Below are 23,995 nucleotides of genomic sequence, written 5' to 3'. Positions count from 1 at the left end.
CGATACCTCATAGTCAACCTCACAATCAAGAAAGACAAATCCGTCGGAAGAATGAATTTATCATCACGAACCAATACATCCTCAATCACTCCCAATGGTCTCTTCATGGTACGATCGGCAATTTGTAATCTCATAGATGTGTGTCTTGGTTGACCAATCTCCAAAGTCTTGAAACCAAATAGGGCATCATATTTATACTTGCCCCAAGATCACAAAGAGCTTTTGCAAACTCAGCACTTCCAATTGTACAAGGAATCGTGAAAGCGCTGGGATGCTCCAACTTTGGAGCCATTGAATACACAATTGCACTCACTTGACAAGTCATTTTTATAGTTTCAAAATTTATCAATCACTTCTTTGTCACTAAATCCTTCATAAACTTTGCATAACTGGGTATTTGCTCCAAAGCTTCAACCAATGGCACATTGATCGATAGATTCTTGATCATGTCAATGAACTTTTTGAATTAGTTCTTGCCATTTTTCTTGGCAAGCCTTTGAGGTTATGGAGGAGGAGGCTTAGGCAATGGTGCCTTAGCCTTTTGCACTACCAGTTCCGGTATGTCAACAATGTGATCCCTAGACGGGTTCACTTCCTCTTGAGTCTCTTCCACATCATCATCAATATCAATCCGCACTTCATCATTTACTTTCACCTTATTATTCGGGGTTTCATTTTCTTGTACCACTTGCTCATCATCCACAAGTTTCCTTTGACTTGAGGTAGGTGCATTCCCACCTTTTCCACTCCTTACATAGAATTCGCAAGACAAGATAAACTAAAAAATGAATAATGAGATAAGCCTACCTCAGCTGTGCGCGAAGAACCGTATGAAGATCAGGAACAAGCAATGTCTAAAGAACGGGGTCATTAATGGATCTAAGATGCTGTAGTTAGTGAGAAGTAGTGCTGAGAGGAGAAGAGCCAGTGGATGAATGTTTCGATTTATAGCTAAACACCCAGCTATCAGAAATGTAACTCCAAGACTCTTAGTTTCACTGTCAGGATGTGATTTCTCAATCATCTTCTCACGATCTACATTACTGATAGTTTGTTTTCATTCTCAACTTTTTCTTTCTTCTTAGCAACCTTCTGTTTAAAGCTCTTGTATGCTGCAGACTGCGAAAAGTTCTTATAGCAGAGGGATAGCTGTTACAATTCCTTTCTTCTTAGGGAACTCTGAAACGACGCATCTCATAAGGTTCAGTCAGCCAAATCAATAATTCTGCAGCTCTAAGCTCATTACCAATATCATTAGAATAATTAAGCTTTTCCCCACCACTTGATGTAACTCGACAAATCAATCTTTCTATCCATCCAAAGCCACCAACATACTCATTGTCCCCGGAGACATTACCACCTTTAAAATTTTTTTTAAGGATGAAACATCCTGAGCATCAGTAATTATTTGGCACTAAATTCAAAGGTCTAATGAGGAATTCTACTATTACAGCAAGTTTCCTTCTACATAACAAAGTTATACTCACCATAATGCGTACTATTAATGTAATCAACTCCAGGAATGCAACCGGATTGTGGATCCCATCGACTAGAGTGGTGTGGAAAGAAAAGGTGGAAGAAATCATAAAAATTAACGAATCCGACATAGCTAATGAAGTTCAAAAACCAGTAAAACAAGTAGACATGAATATGATAAAAAAGATAAGATAATATTTGGTGTGCTCATCATATTTATCTTTTTAATTCAGCGAGCTGTATAAACAAACACATGCTCTGTGCTAGCATACCTGGATAGTGGAAGATATTTAGATATCCCTTTCGAGATACCACTGCTCTTTCTACAAAAGTGAAACCACTAGAATTCAGCAATCCTCTTCCAATGCATGAGTATTTAAAACAAGTGAATGATCTGAAATTTACATGCAAGCAAAACTTTTTTTGGATAAGATAAAGGTAAATTTATAAGCAAACACAACTACCTCCTAAGTGATGCAAGATAATCCTCTCTTGAGACATTTTGCATCTCTTCAAGGTCCCTTAAGTAATCCGTCACCTACATACAAGGCAAGAACATTAAGCAGATAAAAGTTCATCATATTAGCACATAATGGTATTTACTGTTGTTAATTGTAATTTACTGTAGCTTATATTTTAAATTTATCTTGTTTCCAATATTATAAGAGTTTGTTGTTTAGTTCCTTGATTTCTAGTTTATTCCACTATAGAAGGAGTACTATCTCAGTAACTCTGTTAAAGGCTTGTGTATATATTGAGTTCATGGGCATTCAATAAAATTATCTTTCTTTTGTTTTATCTTGCTCATTCATTATATGGTATCAGAGTAGTCTCCTTGACTCTCACGAGCTTCTTTTTCAATCCTCAGACTACCACCACATACACACTTAAAATGGCCCCCAATGTAACAAATTCTGACTCCACTAGCGTCAACTCTAGTATTATTATTCAGTTTAGTCCTGTGTCGCAGCTGCCAATGAAGCTTGTTGGTATCCATAACTTTGCGACATGGAAAGCCCAGATTTCCATGCTCATGCATGGGCATAATTTGTTCGGTCATCTTGACGGTTCTTCTCCCACTCCTTCGACAACTATCACACAAAATGATAGGCAAGTAGAGAATCCAAACTACAACATTTGGTTCCATCAAGATCAGTTGATCCAGAATGCCATAATGGCTTATGTCGATCCAACAATAACCGCAACTGTGGCTACTGCCTCCACTGCTAAACTTGCCCGACACTCGCTCCATATGGCTTATGCCAACAAGTCCCAAACGCGAGTCTTTAGCCTTCGCTATCAGCTTGCATGACTATCCAAGGACTCTCGCCCATTCGCCGAATATATCCATGAAGTGCGCTCTCTCTGCAATGAGCTTGCAACTGCCGGTGTTTCAATCTCCAATGATGAGTTGATTGTGAAAATTCTGAGTGGCCTAGGGCCAGATTTTTGTGAGATTCTCGCTGCAATCCGAGCAAGAGATTCCATCATCTCTTATGAGGAGTTATATGGAAAACTGATTGATCATGAGCTCCTCAAACATGAGAAATTGAAGAAGGAAACCACTTCGATTACTGTTGCTTTGGTAACTCGCAACAAATCCACCAATTCCAAAAACCACACTGTTCGTCGACCCAACAACAACTTACAATGGCGTTACAATAATCGTACCAATGCTCCTGCTCAAGGGCGTTACACAAACAACAATTCCACCAATAGCTGTCAGTTATGCAATAGACAAGGTCACACTACAAATGTTTGCAGGTCACAGTCTCATAATCATTTAGAGGCAAAGGAAAATTTTCTTTCAGGTATGCAATCTGCACCCAACCAATGGATTGTTGACTCCGGCGCTACTCATCATGTCACCACAGATCCTACTAATCTTGAAGAATATAATGGTCCAGAAGGCATGGCTATGGGCGATGGTAAACAAATCCCAATTCCTCACCTTTGTTCTACTGAATTAGTTGCATCAAATAATGCATTTAAACTAACTGATACTTTGTGTGCACCTGCTATCAAACAAAACATTGCCTCTGTGTCAAAATTTTGTCAAGATAATTTGACATCAATTGAATTTTTCCCATTTTTTCTTTGTGAAGGACTTGAAAATGCGGGCTCTAATGGTATCCGGTCGGAATAGGAACGGACTCTATGACTGGCCCAACTTCACTGTTAATAAGCCTACTGTTCAAGTTGCCTCTACAAAGATTCCTCGTCAAATCTGGCATAGTCGCCTTGGCCATCCCCACTCAAGAATCTTGAACTTTGTTTTGAATAGATTTTCTCTACCAGTTTCATGAACAGACAAGTTTACTTTATGTAATTGTTGTTGTTTATATAAAGTTCAATGTTTTCCATTCAATTGTTTGTCTCTAATTAGTACTGCTCCACTACAGATTCTTTTTAGTGACTTATGGGGTCCATCGCCCGTCTTTTCTGTTGATAAAAATGATATTACTTTGTTTTTATTGACTAGTACACCAAATATATTTGGTTGTACACTCTTAAAAATAAACATGAAGTGCTGGACATTTTTTCCAAGTTTCAACCCTTAATGGAAAACTTTTTCAAAAAGAAAATTGTCTCTCTTTATATTGATGGAGGAGGTGAATACAAATGTCTTGATACATTTCTCCATTCAAACGGAAACACCTTGTATCACCTCCTTATACACCACAAAGAGTGGCCATAGCTGAGCGTCGTCATCGGCACATTGTTGAAACTGCCAAAACACTTTTACATGAGGCATCCTTATTTTCAAATTTTTGGTCGTTTCGCTTGTCAACACGCTGTATATCTAATTAATCGACTCCCCACACAACTTCTAAACAATAAATCACCATTTGAAAAATTATTTGGTGTCACACCCAGTTATGATTCACTTAGAACTTTTGGTTGTCTATGTTATCCCTGGCTTAAACCTTACGCTAAACATAAACTTAGCCTAAGTCAACTCTACGTGTCTATTTAGGTTTTTCTCAAGTTCATTATGCACACCAATGTTTTGATCCCACTAAATCTAATCTTTATATCTCAAGAGATGTAAAAAAGTTTGAAGATATTTTTCCCTTTCAAATAATATTCTCACAATTAAAAGATAAGTCTTTTACACCAATGTGGGAGGTTTCTAATAACACTCCTACACATTCTCCAATTCAAACTCCCGATATTTATCCACTTACTTCTCCTCTACTAGTTCGAGATAATTGTACCAGTGGCCAAACTAGTGAGTCTATCTCCTTCGTCCAGAATCATGCACATTCCACGAGTTCAGGTAATTCACTTTCTCTACCTTCTCCTTTCCCTGCTTCTTTGCAGCAACCCCAATCCCTTATCCCTGCAAATAATCCAACTCCCCATATTATTACCTACCAATGTAGAAACAACACCCAAAACTTGCCACTTACTTGTACAACTTCTCCTACACAACCAACAAACTTGCCATCTCATTCACTACCTCCACATGCTTCTCCTCCTCTGCCTCCGCCTACGCCTCCACCTCCTCTTTCAATTCATCCAATGACACGATCGCTGAACATTATTTTATGTTCCAAGAAACCATTCAATTACCTTGTCCAGCTTCCCGCCGATGTTACCCCTCATACCTTCAAGCAGGCTCAAAAGCACCCAGAGTAGAGGTCAACTATGAAAGCTGAATTTGATGCGTTAATTCATAATCAAACCTGGGAGTTAGTTCCTCGAGATTCTAATGTTGTTGATTGTAAGTGGATTTACAAAATCAAAAAGAAGGCAGATGGTTCGAGTGACAAGTACAAAGCTCGTCTGGTTGCCAATGGGTTTACTCAGTGACCAGGTCTTGACTATCACTGCACGTTCAGTCCAGTTGTCAAAATCACAACTATTTGTGTTGTTCTTTCACTTGCAGTTTAGCGAAATTGGGCCTTACATAAGTTAGATGTCAACAATGCCTTTTTACAAGGCACACTTGAAGAAGAGGTTTTCATGAACCAACCACTTGGATTTGAGAATGTAGTTTATCCCTCGCATGTTTGTCGTTTGCGTAAGGCCATTTATGGTCTCAATCAAGCTCCTCGCGCTTGGTACGATGAACTGACATCCTATCTTTTCTATATGGGGTTTGTTAAGTCTTACTCGGACCCATCTCTCTTTGTTCGGCGTGACTCTAATAGTGTAACGATCCGATCGGTTGTTTTGAGTAATTGTACTTTGCTCGCCAGTTCTCGGGCATGACTAGCACCGTATGATGTATTATGACTCATTTAAATCGTTGGTTTTGGTTTTGAGGATAATCAGAATAGATTTTGAAGAACAATTCTTAGTTTGAAGCTTTAAAATTGAAAGGTTTGACCAAGTTTTGACTTCTTAGTATTTGATCTCGGATTTGGATTTTTATGATTTGGTTAGCATCGTCGGGTGATTTTGGACTTAGGAGCGCGTCCGGAATGAAATTTGGAGGTCCGTGAAAGATTTAGGCTTGAATTGCCAAAATTTGGAATTTGGCATTTTCCGGCTGGTAGTGGAAATTTTGATATTGGGGTCGAAATGGAATTCTAGAAGTTGGAGTAGGTTCATAGTGTCATTTGTGACGTGTGTGCAAAATTTCAGGTCATTTGGATGAGGTTTGATAAGTTTCAGCGGCGTTTGTGAAATTTAGAAGTTTATAAATACTTAGGCTTGAACTCGATAGTGATTCGATGTTTTGATGTTGTTTTAAGTGTTCTGAGGGTTGGAACAAGTTTGAATGATGTTACGGGATATTTTGGCATATTTTGTTGAGGATCCGAGAGCCCCGGGTGTGTTTCGGATGCTCAACGGGGCATATTTAAACTTAAAGAGTTAGCAGATTTTTGCTGGTTTTATGTTGCAGAGGATTTGTTCTATGCAATTGCCAACTTGGGTCTGCGATTCTGAAGGTCTGTGAAGTTGTCTATTGCGAACGCGTGGCTGAGGTCGCGTTCGCGTAGTGTTGGGTCTGAGCTGAGGTTGATGGTTATCTCTTCGCGTTCGTGAGGTTGTTCCGCGAACGCGTAGTTCATTCAGCAGTGTTTAACGCGACCGCGAAAGAGATTATGCGATCGCGTAGGGCAACTTTAGGAGCATCTTTCTTCCTCTTCGCGATCGCGATGGTGCTTCCACGATCGCGATAAATATGTATTTGGGCAGATTTAAAAGATTCAAACGAGGGTTCCAAGTTCATAACATAAAATGGAAGTGGGAGCTTGGTATAAGGTGATTCTTGAAGGAATTTTCAGAGAAGTGATTGGGGCAAGTGTTCTTTACTTAATTTTGGTTAAATTCCATGATTGTATCTTTATTTTTATCATATAAATTGGAAATTTGGGGTGAATTTTGGGGGGAAAATGGAAGAGAATTGGAGAAATGATTTTGGGGATTTGAATGGGCATTGGATATCAAATTTTGATGATTTTGGTATGTATAGACTCGTGAGAGGATAAGGATTCTATTGATGTGATTTTTGTCAAATTTCAAGATGTGGGCCCGGGGGTCGGGTTTGGCCAATTTCATAAGTTTGAGTTTAATTTGATAATTTTCACGTGGGCTTTGTCCCTTTGGCATGTATTGATGATATGATTCTAATTTTGGATAGATTCGAGGTGAATTGAGGCTGAGTCGGGAGGCAAGGGCATTGCGGAGTATATTTTCGTTCGGTTTGAGGTAAGTAATGATTGTAAATCTTGTCCTGAGAGTATGAAACCCTGAATTTCACTTCGTGGTGTTACTCTGAGGTGAAGGACATGGTAGATGACGAGCTTGGGGTCATGCCTTATTAGGGATTGTGACTTGGTCTGTCCCGTGCAACCGTTAAGTTGTGTATTTGATTGAAAACTGTTTGATATCATTGTGTTTTGGAAAATGTTACTATGTTTTGGGCTGAATGCCATATTTGGGCCTTGTTCCAACTATTTGGACCGTTAGGGGCTTTTTTTACTACTGTTTTTCTCACTATTTTGGTTTAATATCTACACTCAGTCATGCTACGTTTTACTGATTTCATAACTCAGTCTTCATTACTCTATTTTTGTGCATAAATTGATATTTTGGGCTGAGCACCCTGTTTTACTAATAGTCTGAGTGGCTTGTGAGGCTGATGACTGAGAGAGGCCGAGGGCCTAGTTGTGAGGATTATATATTTATGGATCAGGCTACACGCCGCAATGATATATGGATCGGGCTGCATGCCGCAACGATATATGGATCGGGCTGCACGCCGCAGCAATATATTAGATCGGGTTGCACGCCGCAACGATATGGCGCTTGGGCTGTAGGATCCCCTCCGGAGTATGAACACCCCAGTGAGCACAGTCGACTATATATATGGATCAGTTTGTATGCCGCAACGATATATGGATCGGTATGCACGCCACAACGGTTATTATATGGTACCTATTGAGCATGAGTGTTGAGTGTGAGCGCTGATTGATGAGAGTTGAGTGATAAGGAACTGAGAGGCTTGCCCGAGGGGCTATATATACATGTATGCGAGTGATGCTTTGCCTGAGGGGCTTGATTTATGAAATTACGATTTGCACTCATCTTTATACTGAGCCTCTATTGAAAATGTTAAACAAATGTTTTGAACAACTTTCATTGAAACTGAAATTTTTATGAGATGTTTGGTATTAAATTACTGATTGGTTTTGTTATTTCCACTGAGATTTTCATGTTATGTGATATATATGAATGACTGAGGGGTTTCTACAAGGGCTGTTTATGATTTGTTTTTGCCCGAAGGGTCGATTATGATTTTCATCACTTTCACTATAAACTACATTGAACCTCTATTGAAACTGTTATAAAGTTATTTTTTCAAAGGATTTTACTGAAATTGGAGTTTAATGAGATGATTTGATTTGTATCCTATTTTTGGAAACATACTATACCCGCTGTGATGCTATGATGTGGATTACATGATTTCTTACTGCTCAGTTTTTATTTACTTTTATTACTTATTGAGTTGGCGTACTCATATTACTCCCTGCACCTTGTGTGCAGATTCAGGTATTTCTGAGCTTTCATCAGCTTTTGTGTATTTTTCGGAGTTAGCAAGGTAGCTGCACGGCGTTCGCAGCCATGCCCTTCTCCTTCCTATCCTAATACATTATATTTCAGAATTAATTTGTATTAAGCAGATAGTGTTGAGTTGTACTTAGTGGCTCATGAGTAATGACACCAGATTTGGCTGTGTTCATTGTATTTTCGTACTTGTTTCCGCGTATTTCTCTTGATATTTTAAAATGAAAGAATTGAGACTTAATCTGTTTAGAAAAAAAGAGTAAATATTACAAAATAACTTCCATGTGGTTCGTGTTGTTTGGTTGGCCTAGTACTGTGATAGGCGCCATCACGACCAAGGTATTTAGGGTCGTGACAAGTTGGTATCAGAGTCTAGGTTATATAGGTCTCACGAGTCATGAGCAGGTTTAGTAGAGTCTCGCAGATCGGTATAGAGACGTCTGTACTTATCCTTGGTAGGCTGCAGAACCTTTAGGAAATCCCACATACTTAAATTCTTATCGGGTGTCATTGATTCAACCTGAAATGTAACTCTTTGAATTCCTTCCACACGTTCGTATGCACACATGAGCACTCAATATTAGTTGTGCATTGACGGCTTGTGATTTCCCTGATTGAGGGGTAAGATGTGGTTTCTGTGTGTTGATGTTAGGCCAGTCTGGAGGACTCGAGGCCCGATTTTTGCCTGTAGCTTGAGCGCTGAGGCATAGATTGTGTGAGCATGTGCTTTTGGATTCATATGTTCGGTAGTGTCCCTATTAGTGGAAGTGATAGCTGAATGGTTATGTGATGAGTATGATGTGACTGCGAGATGTGTTCATATGATTTAGATGTGATAAGAAAGGTTTATTTGAGGGTAGGAAGAACGATTTGATGCTTGATTTCCATCTTGGTTTGATGTGTAACCCCGAGTTATTGGTGTTTGGAAGGATCTTGTCATGTTGTCTAGTTTTGGAATGAAGTAAATTTCATGTCATGATATGAGTTTAGACTCAAGAAGGTTAAGTGATCGTGTAAAAGTTATGATTATGGAAGTGTATAGAGAGATACCAGTTTGAGGCTAAGCAAGTGGATTATCTCCTGCAGAGTGTTCTAAGGTTTGTGTGATCCTTATATCATGGGTTGGGAATCCCCTTTTATCAATGAAGTATATGTGCTTTAGTTTGAGTTCGGATCACGTAGAAGAGTTGTCTTGACTGTTACGAGGGTGAATGCGAGGTTCGCAAATGATTTGAAGTACTAGATGGTCTGTGTTGCACGAGCTTATGAAAGATTGAGTTTAACCTTGTATAGTATTGTGGCAGTAATAGAGTATATGCATTATGAGTTATTGTGTGTTTGGATCTATGGTTTTGAGCCAAGTGGGGGAGTCTGCCATTGATAAGTTGATTGAACGGTTATGTACTATGTTGGTTCTAGTTTTAGGCATACAAGTGAATCAATTATGTCTTATAGAGGTTGAAATCAAGGATGACCCGAATAAAGAGAATTTTGGATAGAGGTCGTGTTATGCTTTATGGGTGTATAAGAATTTTGGAATGACTTGAGCTATTATTGGTGAGGGATGTAATGTACGTGGAGTAGGAATTTACTTTGTTGCATTAAGGTGGGGTTACTCTCTGTGGTGTCGGAGTGCTAATGGAGCACAGGTCGTCCCGTCCGCTTGACTAGTCTAATTGAGGTTTGGGTAGAGTGGATGACTCCCGAGAATGGTTCCAATGGTTAAAGATTTTACATGTACAATTAGGATTTCAGGTGTATTTGGCTAGAAACTGAGTTTTATATTGGAGGATGACAAGACTTGTGGCATTTCTGCATCATTATGGCAAAGGTTATAGCTTTAGATTCGCAGAAGGTCTCTTTAGAGCGGGTATCTCGGATGTGATACTTTTGGGGGTGCTTCAGAAGAATACAATGGTTTATGAACCTTATGGCAGTGTGATTTTATGTTTGGGTCTCATGTGGTGAGTCTGGGTTGAGGACTTCGGTATCATGGCAAGGAAAAATATCAATTTGAAGGTAAATCAGAAGAAACCTGGGATAAATAAGATAGCTTGGTAGTAGGTCGGATCGACATGGTAAGGGATATGATTAGTTCTTTGGGTGGTTATGAGGTAAAGAGTTTCTACAGGTATTTTGTGGCAATGCTCTTAGGTTTTTGATGGCTTGCGTAGCTTGGTTGAGATAAAAGGATTCTGTCCTGACGGTATGGTTTTGTGCAAATGGGATTCAGAGAGTTCTTGATGATTTCTACCACGGTTAGAGATGTATATTTTTTACTTGCATGAGGAGCATGTGATGTATAGTGATTTTCTTCTAGATGGGATTAACTGGAAAGTTCTTGGCTAGTTGAATACGTAGTAGCTTGTGGCTCGGAATGGATTATGAAGTCCTCGCATTTGGCAAAGGATGGCATGGTATATGTGGTATGTTGTGTAGGGTTGAGATTGCATGTGTAAGGTTATGGTTCGGTTTTGGAAGAAGGTTATAAATTCTTGGGCAACATGGACAGTTTTAGATGACTAGATAAATGAGGCCATCGATTGGTGTGGCTTGATGATGGTATATATTTCATTGGTATTGCGACACTCTCTTGTGTGATCGATTGCTGAAGTTCAGATTTTGCCTTGTGGTACAAAAAAGTTTCAGGAGTATTCCTCGTAGGATGATCGTGTAATCGGAGAAGTGTAGATATTCCTGTGGTGGAGTTGATACTAGAAATGGTAATTCGTATGTTCTAATGGATTTGGAGACTGATAGTTTTTGTGAGTAGATGGTTTCGTGGTTATGGACTGTGAAAATGTAGCTAAGGTTAGTCAGAGGGTGGTATGTGTTGTGATTCAGTCACTGTGGACTTTTAGAGGGTTATTTATCCATTGTGGGTGACCAAAGTTGATTTAGAGATCATTGATAGGCCTAGTATGGATGTGTGTGCTGCACCGGGACGAAATTGTTGACTCTGAATTGCTATTTTTTAGGGATGTGCCATTCTATTATCATTGAGCTTATTCATGTTCTAGAGTAATCTATGAGTTACCCTTCCGTGTTGCGAGGAGTTGTGATTTTTGGTATGCACATATGGTGCGGTTCTATTTGGGCTTTATAGCGAAATTTGAGTGAGACGAGTATTTGGGTGTTGGATGATTGATTGCACATTGGATATGCTCTTTCGGACTGGTATGGCATTGTGTTACTTACTTCTCCGTGATTATGGTGATTCACTTTTGGGTGCTAGACATCAAATTGCGCGTGGTTGTTGATTTTGATTATAGTGACTTGAGGTGTTTCATGTGGACCCGTGTTTGTATAAGATCGCACATTGCAGTGAAGTTAACTTGAGGTATGATCCTTCGGGTTAGATTCACGTGTTTTGGTTCTACGGTGTATGATGGGTTCTTAGCATTATGTTGTCGTTGTACTGGTGAGCTTGCGGTACAACTCTCTCATTTGATTCACTTCCCATGATTTGAGTACATTCAGACTGTTGCTTATTGGTGCACGGATTGCACAGGTTGTGGCTTTAGATTGTATTGAGGTTTCATGTCACCAGAGTAGTCATGTTGGATTAGATGAGGTCATTAGACCTAGAATGGATACTAACAGATTCAATTTTAGCATGTTGGAAGGATAATATCGATATTTGGCTTAGAAATTTGCTATGGTTCTTGCCAAAGGACAAGTGGCTTCACGAATGGTTGATATGAGGAATGGATATGACTTTCTGCGTGTTTCATTCATCATTGGCAGTATATGGAAGTGTTGGAATAAGGCTTTATTTGATAAGCAGTTTATTATCGATATTCGGTTGTTTTGAGCAACTGCTGTGATTAGAAGTTATCACTACGAGTGTTTGAGCTATGTGGTATATCATGTAATTGCATCTGAGGCTGCAGGTATGGTTTCTTACAACTTGTTCAGACTTATTCAGAGTATATATGTGAGATTCTGATCTTATAGATAATTTCAGAAGTGAAAATTTGGTTCTAAGGTTTATGGGCTAGGTTGGATTATGAAATTTTAGTTATGTTGTGTTATCGGACCTATATAGGATAAGGTGACATGGGATCACCCCCGGGTATGTGCATGGTAAGGTTACACAGTGATTTGATGGTTTTCGGAACAACTCTGGTCATGTTCGGGGACGAACGTATGTATAAGTGGGGGAGGATGTAACGACCCGACCGGTCATTTTGAGCAATTGCACTTTGCTCGCTAGTTCTCGGGCATGACTAGCCCCGTGTGATGTATTATGACTCATGTAAATCGTTGGTTTTGATTTTCAGGATAATCGGAATAGATTTGGAAGAACAATTCTCAGTTTGAAGCTTTAAATTTGAAAGGTTTGACCAAGTTTTGACTTCTTAGTATTCGATCTCGGATTTGGATTTTTATGATTTGGTTAGCTCCTTCGGGTGATTTTGGACTTTGGAGCGCATCCAGAATGGAATTTGGAGGTCCGCGGAAGATTTAGGCTCGAATTAGCGAAATTTGGAATTTGGCATTTTCCGGTCGGCAGTGGAAATTTTGATATCGGGGTCAGAATGGAATTCCGGAAGTTGGAGTAGGTTTGTAGTGTCATTTGTGACATGTGTGCAAAATTTCAGGTCATTTGGATGAGGTTTGATAAGTTTCGGTGTCGTTTGTGAAATTTGGAAGTTTATAAATCCTTAGGCTTGAATCCGATGGTGATTTGATGTTTTGATGTTGTTTTGAGTGTTCCGAGGGTTGGAACAAGTTTGAATGATGTTAAGGAATATGTTGGCATATTTGGTTGAGGTCCCGAGGGTCTAGGGTGTGTTTCGGATGCTCAACGAGATATATTTGGACTTAAAGAGTTAGCAGATTTTTGCTGGTTTTAAGTTGCAGAGGATTTGTTCTATATGATCGCCAACTTGGGTCTGCAATCGTGAAGGTCTGTGAAGTTGGCTATCGCGAACGCGTGGCTGAGGTTGCGTTCGCGTAGTGTTGGGTTTGAGCTGAGGTTGATGGTTATCTCTTCACGTTCGCGAGGGTTATTCCGCGAATGCATAGTTCGTTCACCAGTGTTTCGCATAGGGAAATTTCTGGAGCATCTTTTCTTCCTCTTCGTGATCACGATGGTGCTTCCGCGATCGTGATGAATGTGTATCTGGGCAAATTTAAAAGATTCAAACGAGGGTTCCGAGTTCATAACATAAAATGGAAGTGGAAGCTCGGTATAAGGTGATTCTTAAAGGTATTTTCAGAGAAGTGATTGGGGTAAGTGTTCTTCACTTAATTTTGGTTAAATTCCATGATTGTATCTTGATTTTTATCATATAAATTGGAAATTTGGGGTGAAAATTGGGGGAAAAATGGAAGAGAAATGGAGAGATGATTTTGGGGATTTGAACGGGCATTTGATGTCGGATTTTGATGATTTTGGTATGTATAGACTCGTGAGAGGATAAGGATTCTATTGATGTGATTTTTATCGTATTCCGAGATGTGAGGATGTTTGTCGCGCCCCTTTTTCCTTTGCGGGGAAGTCCGGGTTTCAACATTCATGGGGGAACAACTCGTTTCCTTTTGGGAATTGGATATTTGAAGAGTTGCCACCTAACGGATTATGGTGCGTTAGGGCACCTAGAGCGATTAACTCATGTAACTAGTTTGTATTACCAGAGATTACGGTAAGGTCTCTAAATGACCTTAAGGGAAAGGTGTTGGGCACCCCTCGCAGTCCCCAACGGTGGGTCTCGACCGAACTTAAACAATGCGAATTAGTCATTTAACAAGTAAACAGTCTTAGCACATATTTGCAAATAAAAATAGTTTTCACAGTCTAACTACATGTATGATCATGGAAATTCGGATAATGAAAGTAAGAGAGGTTTGGACAACTTACACATATATATGTCAAGAAAAGGAAGTTTAGAGAATTTAAACACATAGAGTAATTGGGAGAGGGAAGTCCTAAGTTGATTAGCCTACAAGATCATACCCATACAATGCTCGGTAATCACTCCTCTATGAGGGGATACACGTGACATTAGCGCGCAGGTCATCATATCCTTTTACTACCCATTACCCTCCCCTTAGTGGTTGTATAAGCGGGTTTAATTAACGGCCCCTAAGCGTGCTGTTACCCATCCCTTCCTTGTGGTCCTGGAGGAGTTTAGGACCTCTAAATCTGGGCAATTCTAGACAGCCTATGGTGTTTTAAAGGGAAAATCTAGGTGACAAACAAAGAATATATAGGACAATCAAATAGGGAAAAAACAGTTAAGGCTCATGTTTACCTCCACATGTACATAAGCAAATAAGAAGCACGTCTCAAACAACTGATTTTGAATAAGTTAAGAAAGCCTAGGAACATGATATCTAGATGAACAATCACAAAACAGAACGTACAACATTTGTTTCAAGAGAAGTGGCAGAATCCTAACCGGTTTGCCTACTGGTTTTATAGCCTGTTAAGCCTGAATAATTTCACACATAAACATAACTAGTTTCACAATTATTCAATGTCCTAAGGCTTGCCTAAGTGTGTATATGCAGTCACAATTTTAGGAAATGGTTTGAAGTTCTTTATTCCTATAGGCATGCTTTCTAGTGACATTTAACAAGACACTGTATGAAGTTCCAGTTTTAGCACTTAATGCACATGGTATTACCCTATGGACATGAGTGAAACTGCTATTAGTTATTGTTAGACACACATACTCACTGAGTAAATGTGACAACCAATTAAACCTACATGCATGATTTCTAAAGAGACAGATTGGAATATATGTTGTAATGAAAATTGAACCTTAGTTATTTTATTCCCTATAGGCACGACGTCTAATCATGTAAAACAAAGTAGGCAGAACTTATTTCAACCAAAGAAAACCTTATAGGCAGGTTATCTAACAAAGCACATTTGAGCCAAAGTTAACCCTATAAGCATGTTATCTAGCATGCAATAGTGATTAGAGTAAACATCTAGGCAAGTTTTCAAAACATGCAATAACAGAGTGCTTTTGAATGAAGTAAACCCATAGACAGGTTATCTAACATACAATAGTATAACGCAAACACCAATATGCATGTTATCTACCCAAGTTTACCCACAGTACCATACAACTACCCTCCCTTTTCACTAGTTACCCCAATATCTGTTTACAATTAATTATTATAGACCAATGATTGAATAAAAATTACATGAATAAGATATAAATTAAGTTATAGGGAGCCTGAAGTAGGCCCAAAGTAAATCCTGGTGTACCAGGCCTTCAATAGTCTCAAATGCCAAGGATTTCATAGCCCAATTCATGTCCAGGTGTGTTAGAGTTCCCTAAGGCCCTCAAGGATCCGGGGCAGTGCTTACACCCAGACTTTTCTCAAATAAAGACTGAATATGTGTAGTGTGGAAGAGCCAGCCCTGATATGCCAGAGTTCAGAGAGATCTCAAGGATCTCTAGGTAGTATACATACCAGAGGGGCAGAACTTAATAATCTAAGAGTAAGTGAGAGTGCTTGAAAAAACTTAGTAAAAACACTGTGGAGATAAATTCTTAGGAGTAAAAGATCTTTTGTAATAGACCAGTTTTTAGAGAAATGCTAGGAATGAAACCAGTTTTAGAAGAACACATTTTGAAAACAGTTTAGAGGAGAGCAAGTTCAATAGACAGTCAGTAGATTAGAGAAGGGTCAGTTCCATACACACTTTAGCAAACATGTTTGCACACAGGGGTAAAAAGGGATTGGGAACACATGGAGATCTTATTGAGGGTGCATGAATAGGCTACAGGGGGACAGGTGGCAGTAACATACATAAAACACTTATAGACTTAATAAATTAACCAGGATAGTAGGCAACTAAACATGGAGCAAAGATGTAGAGGATAGAATCAGGCACACAAGCAGGCTTAACCATAGGCATAAGTAACCAACATGATCACACAGCTAAAGCATAAGTCAAGCAGGTTGTTCAAGCATCAGTTAAACATGTGAAGTGTAAACATATTAGTTGCACATGGAGCAGGGCAGAATTTTTGGCATGCTTGAATAAAGAAGTAAATAAGAGGATAGGTCAAATTCAGAACCAATGAATTAATAAAAGGATGAAACACATAGAGTTTGGGTGTCAAATGTAACTAGAGACATACCAGTTGAGGGAAAAGAGTGCAGAATATTGAGCAAGCAGCCTCACTATCTAGCCTTAGCTAGACCCACAATAGCACAAGTAACACAAGTAGCAAAGACGGAGAATAGTTTGAGTGTGTGTGTATATTGTGAACTGATGTCTATCCGAGAACCAGAACAATGGGGTTTTTATAGTATGCAATAGAGTAGGACACATAAGATAATGAGCCAATCATATGCATATAAGGTATGGAAATCAATTAACAATCAGTCATGACTCAATTAAGGGGCCAAAATCTCATAAATGATACTTAATTTAAGGAAGTCTCATACGGACTCCTTTAGTAAATCAGAGCAAGTTTAATAAGGTAAGAAATAATCAGAAAATTGATCAAGTGAAGTCAGTCATGAACAAATTAGCCACAAAATCTGACTAGTATTACTTAATTTAAGGAAAATTGTATATGGAATTAATCAGTAATTAAGGGCTAGGTTAAATAAGGCAAGAACTAACTCCGAAATCAATTAGTAGTTGGTTCTGAAAATCAGAGCATAAAATCAGGCTAGCAGAACCAATTAATAATTACACATAAGGTAAGTAAACTAATTAAGTTGTAAGCAAGGGAAATAATCAAGAATCAACACATAAGTTTTGACAGAGCAAATCAGTAGATCAAAATTCAAAGTAGTACTGATTTACGGGGAAAAATATCAATTTCCACAAATAGATAGCTAGGCTAAATAGAATTTTAAAAATTAGCTAAGGAATCGAATCAGAAACCCTAATAGAGATGGACTAGGGCAAAAATCACAAGACATTGAATTAGAATAAGGGGAAATCATGAAAGTCAAGGCACAAACAAAATGATGTAACAAGTAACACGGAAAGACTCAGAATCGAAGCAAAATATAAGAAAATTAGGGTTTTAGCATAAATCGATTAGGGTCCAGACAATTTTAGCAGAAATCAATCAATAATACTTAATAACGGATGATTAACACTCAAAAATAAGGAAAACTTTGAGAAGACGAGTTTCAATAAACCGTATTTTTAGGAAGAACGGAAATCACTTGAAAAACCAGGAAACTTTCAAGAAAACATGTGAAGTACGTTCAATCCATCTCAGATCTGTACATATTTGAGAAAACCAAAGATAAAATAAGGGTTTTTTTGAAGTGAAATAGAGATGACAACATAGACTTAGGAGTCCACGAATAAAAATGAGAAAGATCTTACTCAAGGTCGAGTCAAATGGCCTGAAATAGGCAAGAAAACCCTAAGGTGTAAACAGACCGCCTAGGCCCCTTGATGCAGATTCCCTTTGGACCATGAAAGTTGTCTTCGGACGGTTAAGGATGACGTCTTCGGACCATGATGTCCTAGGCCATGAATTGTTTAGTGAGGAATTTGTAGGCCATGAAATGATGTTCTCGGGCCATGAAGATAGTGCCTCCGAACCATGACGCTTTTGAATAATGATATGCAAATTTGAGAGATCCTCAGGCCATGGCATGGTGTCTTCCGGCTATGAGGATGATGCCTTCAGACTATGATGCTTTTGGACAGATTGGCGATATTTTAGCCCATGATATGCAATAGTACGATGTTGACAAGACAAGGCTTAGTCTTGTGAAAGAGAGGGCAGAGCTTAGCCTGACAGAAGAGCGAATAGATAATGCCGGAATAGAGCAACAATCATGCAAGGAGGGACAATGCTTAGTCCCATGCAAATGGAAGGACGTTCTTAGCCTCATGAAAATATGGAGGCAGGGATTAGCCTTATGCAAATATGGCGGTAGGAATTAGCCTCATGCAGATATGGAGGCAGGGATTAGCCTCATGCAAGATATGGAGGCGGGGCTTAGCCTCATGCAAGATGCGGGACAGAACTTAGTCCCATGCAGATGGAAGGTAGGGCTTAGCCTCATGTAAGATGTGGGACAGGGCTTAGCCTCATGCAAGATGCAGGACAGGGCTTAGTCCCATGCATATGGAAGGCAGTGCTTAGCCTTATGCAAATATGGAGGTAGGTCTTAGCATCATGCAAGATGCGGGACAAGGCTTAGTCCCATGCAAAGAGATGATAGAGCTTAGCCTTATGCAAATATGGAGGCACGACTTAGCCTCATGCAAGATGTGGGACAGGGCTTAGTCCCATGCAAAGAGCAAGTAACAAAGAGTATAATATTTCTTAGCTGGAGATATATTCAGTGTCTGGTGGCCCGAGTGATTTTACTCCGTGGATATATATATAGTGATTTCGCTGCATGTATATATATTTGCGAATGCTACTACTACGTCAGATGTGCCTACGCTTAAAGAAATTGTTGTAAGTTTTGTAAGGGGGAGGTTGGTTCATGTCTTTGTCCGCTGGCCTTGCTTTGTTTGAGTTTCCCTGGGTAACACCTGGCTGTTACGGAAATAGAGTTTTCAAAAATATGAAATTATTGATAAAAATAGAGTTATTTTAGAAACATAGCAAAATATCAAGTAGTTTTTAGACAAACTAGTGACTGTAACACATTTCAGAGACATTGCAGCTTTCTCGTATTAGAACTTTGAGGGCCCTCCTCAAAATTCTGCCCTAATTTGGTAGATTATCCTTTGACCGTTTATGGGTAACGAGCCTTGTTGAACCTTCTTCGGAATTTGATAATCCTTCTCAAACTTTTGCCCTAGTTTCTTAACCGATTTCTGACTGTCTAGCATATGTTGGGGTCGGCTAGACATGCTCCGGAATTTTAAGGGTCCTCCTAAAAATTCAGCCCCAGTTTCTAATCTTGGGGGGGGAATGGAAATTTTATTATGATTTGACCAAACTGACAGGGCTGCCTACGTATCACCTCTTAAACGGGAATCAGGTCAAGCGTAGTTCAATTACATCATGTGAATGTGAAACCTCTAAGCATAATATCTTTTAACTGCATCTGAATTGATTAGTTTTGGCCAGACTTCTCTATCCATTTCTGCATGTATGAGTGCTCCTCTTGTTTGCACCCTGTGAACCATGCAAGGACCTTGCCAGTTGGGAGAGAATTTCCCTTTTACTTCATCTTGATGTGGGAAGATCTTCTTCAGTACCAGTTGTCCTGGTGCAAATTGTCTTGGTTTGACCCTTTTGTTGAAAGCTCTGGACATTCTGTTCTGGTAAAGCTAACCGTGACAAACTATCTTGGCTCCTTATCCATTCTGCATTGTTGAGTTCTGCTTCCTGTATGATCCTTAAAGAAGCAAACTCTACCTCGATTGGGATGACAACTTCAGTACCATAAACTAGAATGTAGGGAGTTGCCCCGGTTGATGTGCGAACTGTAGTGCGGTATCCCAACAAAGAAAATGGTAGTTTCTCGTGCCATTGCTTGTGGTTTTCTACCATCTTCCTTAGTATCTTCTTGATGTTTTTGTTGGCAGGTTCTACAGCTCTGTTCATCTGAGGTCTATATGTTGTGGAGTTCTTGTGCTTGATTTTGAAAGTTTCACACATGTCTTTCATCAGATCACTATTGAGATTAGCGGCATTATCAGTGATAATAGACTCGGGAACTCCGAATCAGCAAACAATACAATCCTTGACAAATTCCCTGACAACTTTCTTGGTTACAGCTTTGTAGGATACAGCCTCTACCCATTTTGTGAAGTAATCAATGGCTACTAGAATACACCTGTGCCCATTTGAAGTGGTGGGATCGATAGGATCGATGATATCCATTCCCCAAGCGGCGAATGGCCAAGGTGAGCTTGTTGCATTAAGCTCATTTGGCAGCACTTTTATTATATCGGTGTGCACTTGACATTGGTAGCATTTGCGGACATACTAGACGCAATATGTCTCCATGGTCATCCAAAATTAACCGGCCCTAAGTATCTTCTCTGGCAAGACAAAACCATTCATATGTGGGCCACAAGTCCCAACATGTATCTCCTCAAGTAGTTTAGAAGCCTCTTTTATGTCGACACATCTTAGCAATCTCAAATTAGGAGTTCTTCTGTACAAGTTTCCTCCGCTGGGGAAAAAGTGATTGGACAATCTTCGAAGTGTGCATTTCTGAGCATGGTTCGCATGCTCCGGATATTCTCCTTTCACCAAATACTCCTTGGTGTCATGGAACCAAGGTTTTCCATCTGTTTCTTCTTCAACATGGGCATAATATGCCAGCTGATTATGAACTCTCACTGGGATAGGATCAATGAACTTTTTGTCCGGATGTTGTATCATGGATGATAAAGTGGTCAATCCATCGACAAACGCATTTTGAATCCTGTGCACAAGCCAAAACTCTATCTTTGTGAACCTCTTTCTTAATTCCTGTACATGGTGCAGATATGGTAGTATCCTGGGATTCTTGGTGGCCCACTCTCCTTGTATCTGGTGCATAAGCAAATCTGAATCTCCTATTACCAGCAATTCCTGAATATTCATGTTGATTTCCATGTTAAGTCCTAGGATGTAGGCTTCATACTCCATCCTGTTGTTGGTGCAGGGAAATCTCAGTTTAGCAGATACCGGATAATGTTGACCTGTTTCTGATACCAAAACCACTCCAATTCCCACTCCTTTGAAATTTTTAGCTCTATCGAAGAATATTCTCCAACTATCGTATGCTTCGGTAATGTCCTCTCCTACGAATGATACCTCTTCATTAGGAAAATACATTTTTAAGGGTTCGTATTCTCCTTCCACCAAATTTTCAGCAAGATGGTTTGCCAATGCTTATCCTTTGACCGCCTTTTGAGTTACATAGATGATATCAAACTCACTTAACAGTATCTGCCACTTGGCTAACTTCCTAGTTGGCATGAGTTTCTGAAATATGTACTTCAAAGGGTCTATCCTAGATATGAGGTATGTGGTATAGGCACAGAAGTAGTGCCTCAATTTCTGGGCCGTCCAGGTCAAAGCACAGCAAGTGCGTTCCAGCAGAGAGTATCGTGCTTCATAAGGTGTGATCTTCCTACTTAGGTAGTATATGGCTTGCTCCTTTCTCCATGTCTCATCATGCTGTCCCAGAACATATTCAAATGCTCCATCCAACACAGATAGATACAGTAACAAAGGCTGTCCTAGTTCTGGCGGGACCAAGACCAGTGGTGTGGATAGGTACTCCTTGATTTTGTTAAAAGCTTTCTGACAATCTTCGGTCCAGCTTGTTTCGGCATCTTTCCTCAGCATCTTGAAGATGGGTTTACATATAACTGTGGACTGTGCTATGAAGTGACTGATATAGTTGAGACGTCCTAGGAAGCTCATCACATCCTTTTTGCTTCTAGGCGGCAATAACTCTTGAATAGCCTTAACTTTAGACGGATCCAGCTCGATCCCTCGACGACTGACAATGAATCCCATTAACTTTCTTGTGGGAACCTCGAATGCACACTTCACGGGGTTAAATTTTATGTTGTACCTCCTTAACCTATCAAAGAACTTTCTCAAGTCCGCTATGTAATTCGCGACCCTCTTGGATTTGATAATGACGTCGTCCACATACACCTCTATTTCTTTGTGTATCATATCATGAAAGATGGTTGTCATGGCCCTCATGTAAGTAGCCCCAGCATTCTGTAGACCAAATGGTATCATCTTGTAGCAGTACACCCCCATGGTGTAATAAAAGCTATTTTCTCTGCATCTTCTTCATCCATCCAGATCTGGTGATAACCCGCGAAGCAATCTACAAAGGATTGGAGTTCATGCTTGGGGCAATTGTCAATCAGGATGTGTATATTTGGCAGTGGAAAGTCGTCCTTGGGACTTGCTCTATTTAAGTCTCGATAGTCAACACATACTCTGACTTTCCCATCTTTCTTCGGAACTGGCACAATGTTGGCTAACCAAGTTGGGTACTCAACCACCTTGAGGACTTTGGCTTTGATATGCTTAGTGACTTCCTCCTTGATTGTCAGGCTCATATCTAGTTTGAATTTTCTGAGTTTCTGCTTCACTAGCGGACATATGGGATTAGTAGGCAACTTGTGAGCCACTATGGACGTGCTCAACCCGGTCATGTTATCATGTGACCATGCGAAAATGTCCTCATACTCCTTTAAGAAATGAATGTACTCCTCTTTCTCTATTGGCGATAAGTGAATGCTGATGCGAGTCTCCTTGATGGTCTTGGCGTCCCCGAAATTTATTGCTTCAGTTTCGTCCAGGTTGGACTTAGGCTTATTCTCAAAGTTTTCAACCTCCCTGACAACTTCCTCAAGTATCTCATCTTCTTCATCTGAATCACTATCCTCATGTTGCGTTGCCTCATTACATGTCACAGTCACTGTTTCATCAAGAAAAGTAATAATAACACTGTAGAAAGAAAAATATGGAAGATAATAATAAATAATAAAGAGCAATGCATTTGATTAAGACTTAAAACATCCAAACAAGTACGGCTCGATGAATTGAGCATTTATTTTGAAACAAGTGAGTTTTTAAAATAAAATTACTAAAAATCTTAGATACTTAGAATGGCTATAGAAATAAAATCTGCCAAGCTACCTAGGGACTCGACAGGCCCGGATGGTGTGGCAGTCTAGTTCCTAAGAATAGCTCCCTTCTCCACAGTCTCAATAGTGAAGCCTTCTTCTTGCTCCTCCTCAATTATTGCACTGCAGTTTATATCCCCGTCCTCCAGGAATAGATTCCTTAGCCCATCTAATGCTTCTTCTTCTATAGTTCTCCATATTGTGTCAGCTTGGTGAAAAGTTTGACCTAGATGTGGCACTGGTTGCTCGAGAGGGTAATAAGGTCCACGTCATGGAGGCGACCAATCATCATGCTCTTGCCATGTATACTGGTATCCGAGCCCAAAAGTTGTACCATGACGTTTCAGCTGTATTGGTTTAGTAATACCCTGGAGATTCTTCCCAAGCCCTTTGCCGGGTTCATACCCAGACCATGCCAGTATGCTTTCTATTTTGCTACTCCACCATTTGTCTTTCTCAACGTCATTGACACGTTCGATATGATGATAAGTTTCCCCTCCTAGACTTCTTCTGTTCCCAATAAACGAGATGGTTTGACTAGTGTAAATGGGGTTACTCCCATCTCCATAAATGATCACCTCCTGATGGTTCCATTCGAATTTCATGGCTTGATGTAGTGTGGAAGCCACAACCCCAGTGACATGTATCCATGGTCGGCCTAACAAAAGATTGTATGAGGCTGATATGTCGAGCACCTAAAATTCAACGTCGAACCAAGTTGGCCCCATCTATCGACAAAGATTAATTTCCCCAATCGTGGCCCTTTGAGACCCACCAAAGGCTTTCACATTCATTCTTCCTGCCCATATTTCATGGGAACCTTTCCAAGTCTTTTCAGAGTATCCAACGGACAAATATTGAGGTTTGAACCTCCATCAATCAAGACACTAACAATGAATTTGTCTTCAAATTACATTGTGATATGTAATG

The 23,995-nt window shown here is 39.7% G+C and overlaps 1 pseudogene; it reads right to left on the bottom strand.

Annotated features, from left to right (window-relative positions):
• Positions 1-349: 349 nt before the first annotated feature.
• LOC107831146 (AP2-like ethylene-responsive transcription factor At2g41710) overlaps positions 350-23,995 on the bottom strand; it is a 79,029-nt pseudogene continuing 55,383 nt past the window's right edge.

The sequence above is a fragment of the Nicotiana tabacum genome, chromosome 3 (assembly GCF_000715075.1).
Source record: "Nicotiana tabacum cultivar K326 chromosome 3, ASM71507v2, whole genome shotgun sequence".
NCBI classification, from domain to species: domain Eukaryota; kingdom Viridiplantae; phylum Streptophyta; class Magnoliopsida; order Solanales; family Solanaceae; genus Nicotiana; species Nicotiana tabacum.
This window is presented reverse-complemented; position numbering and strand designations above follow the sequence as displayed.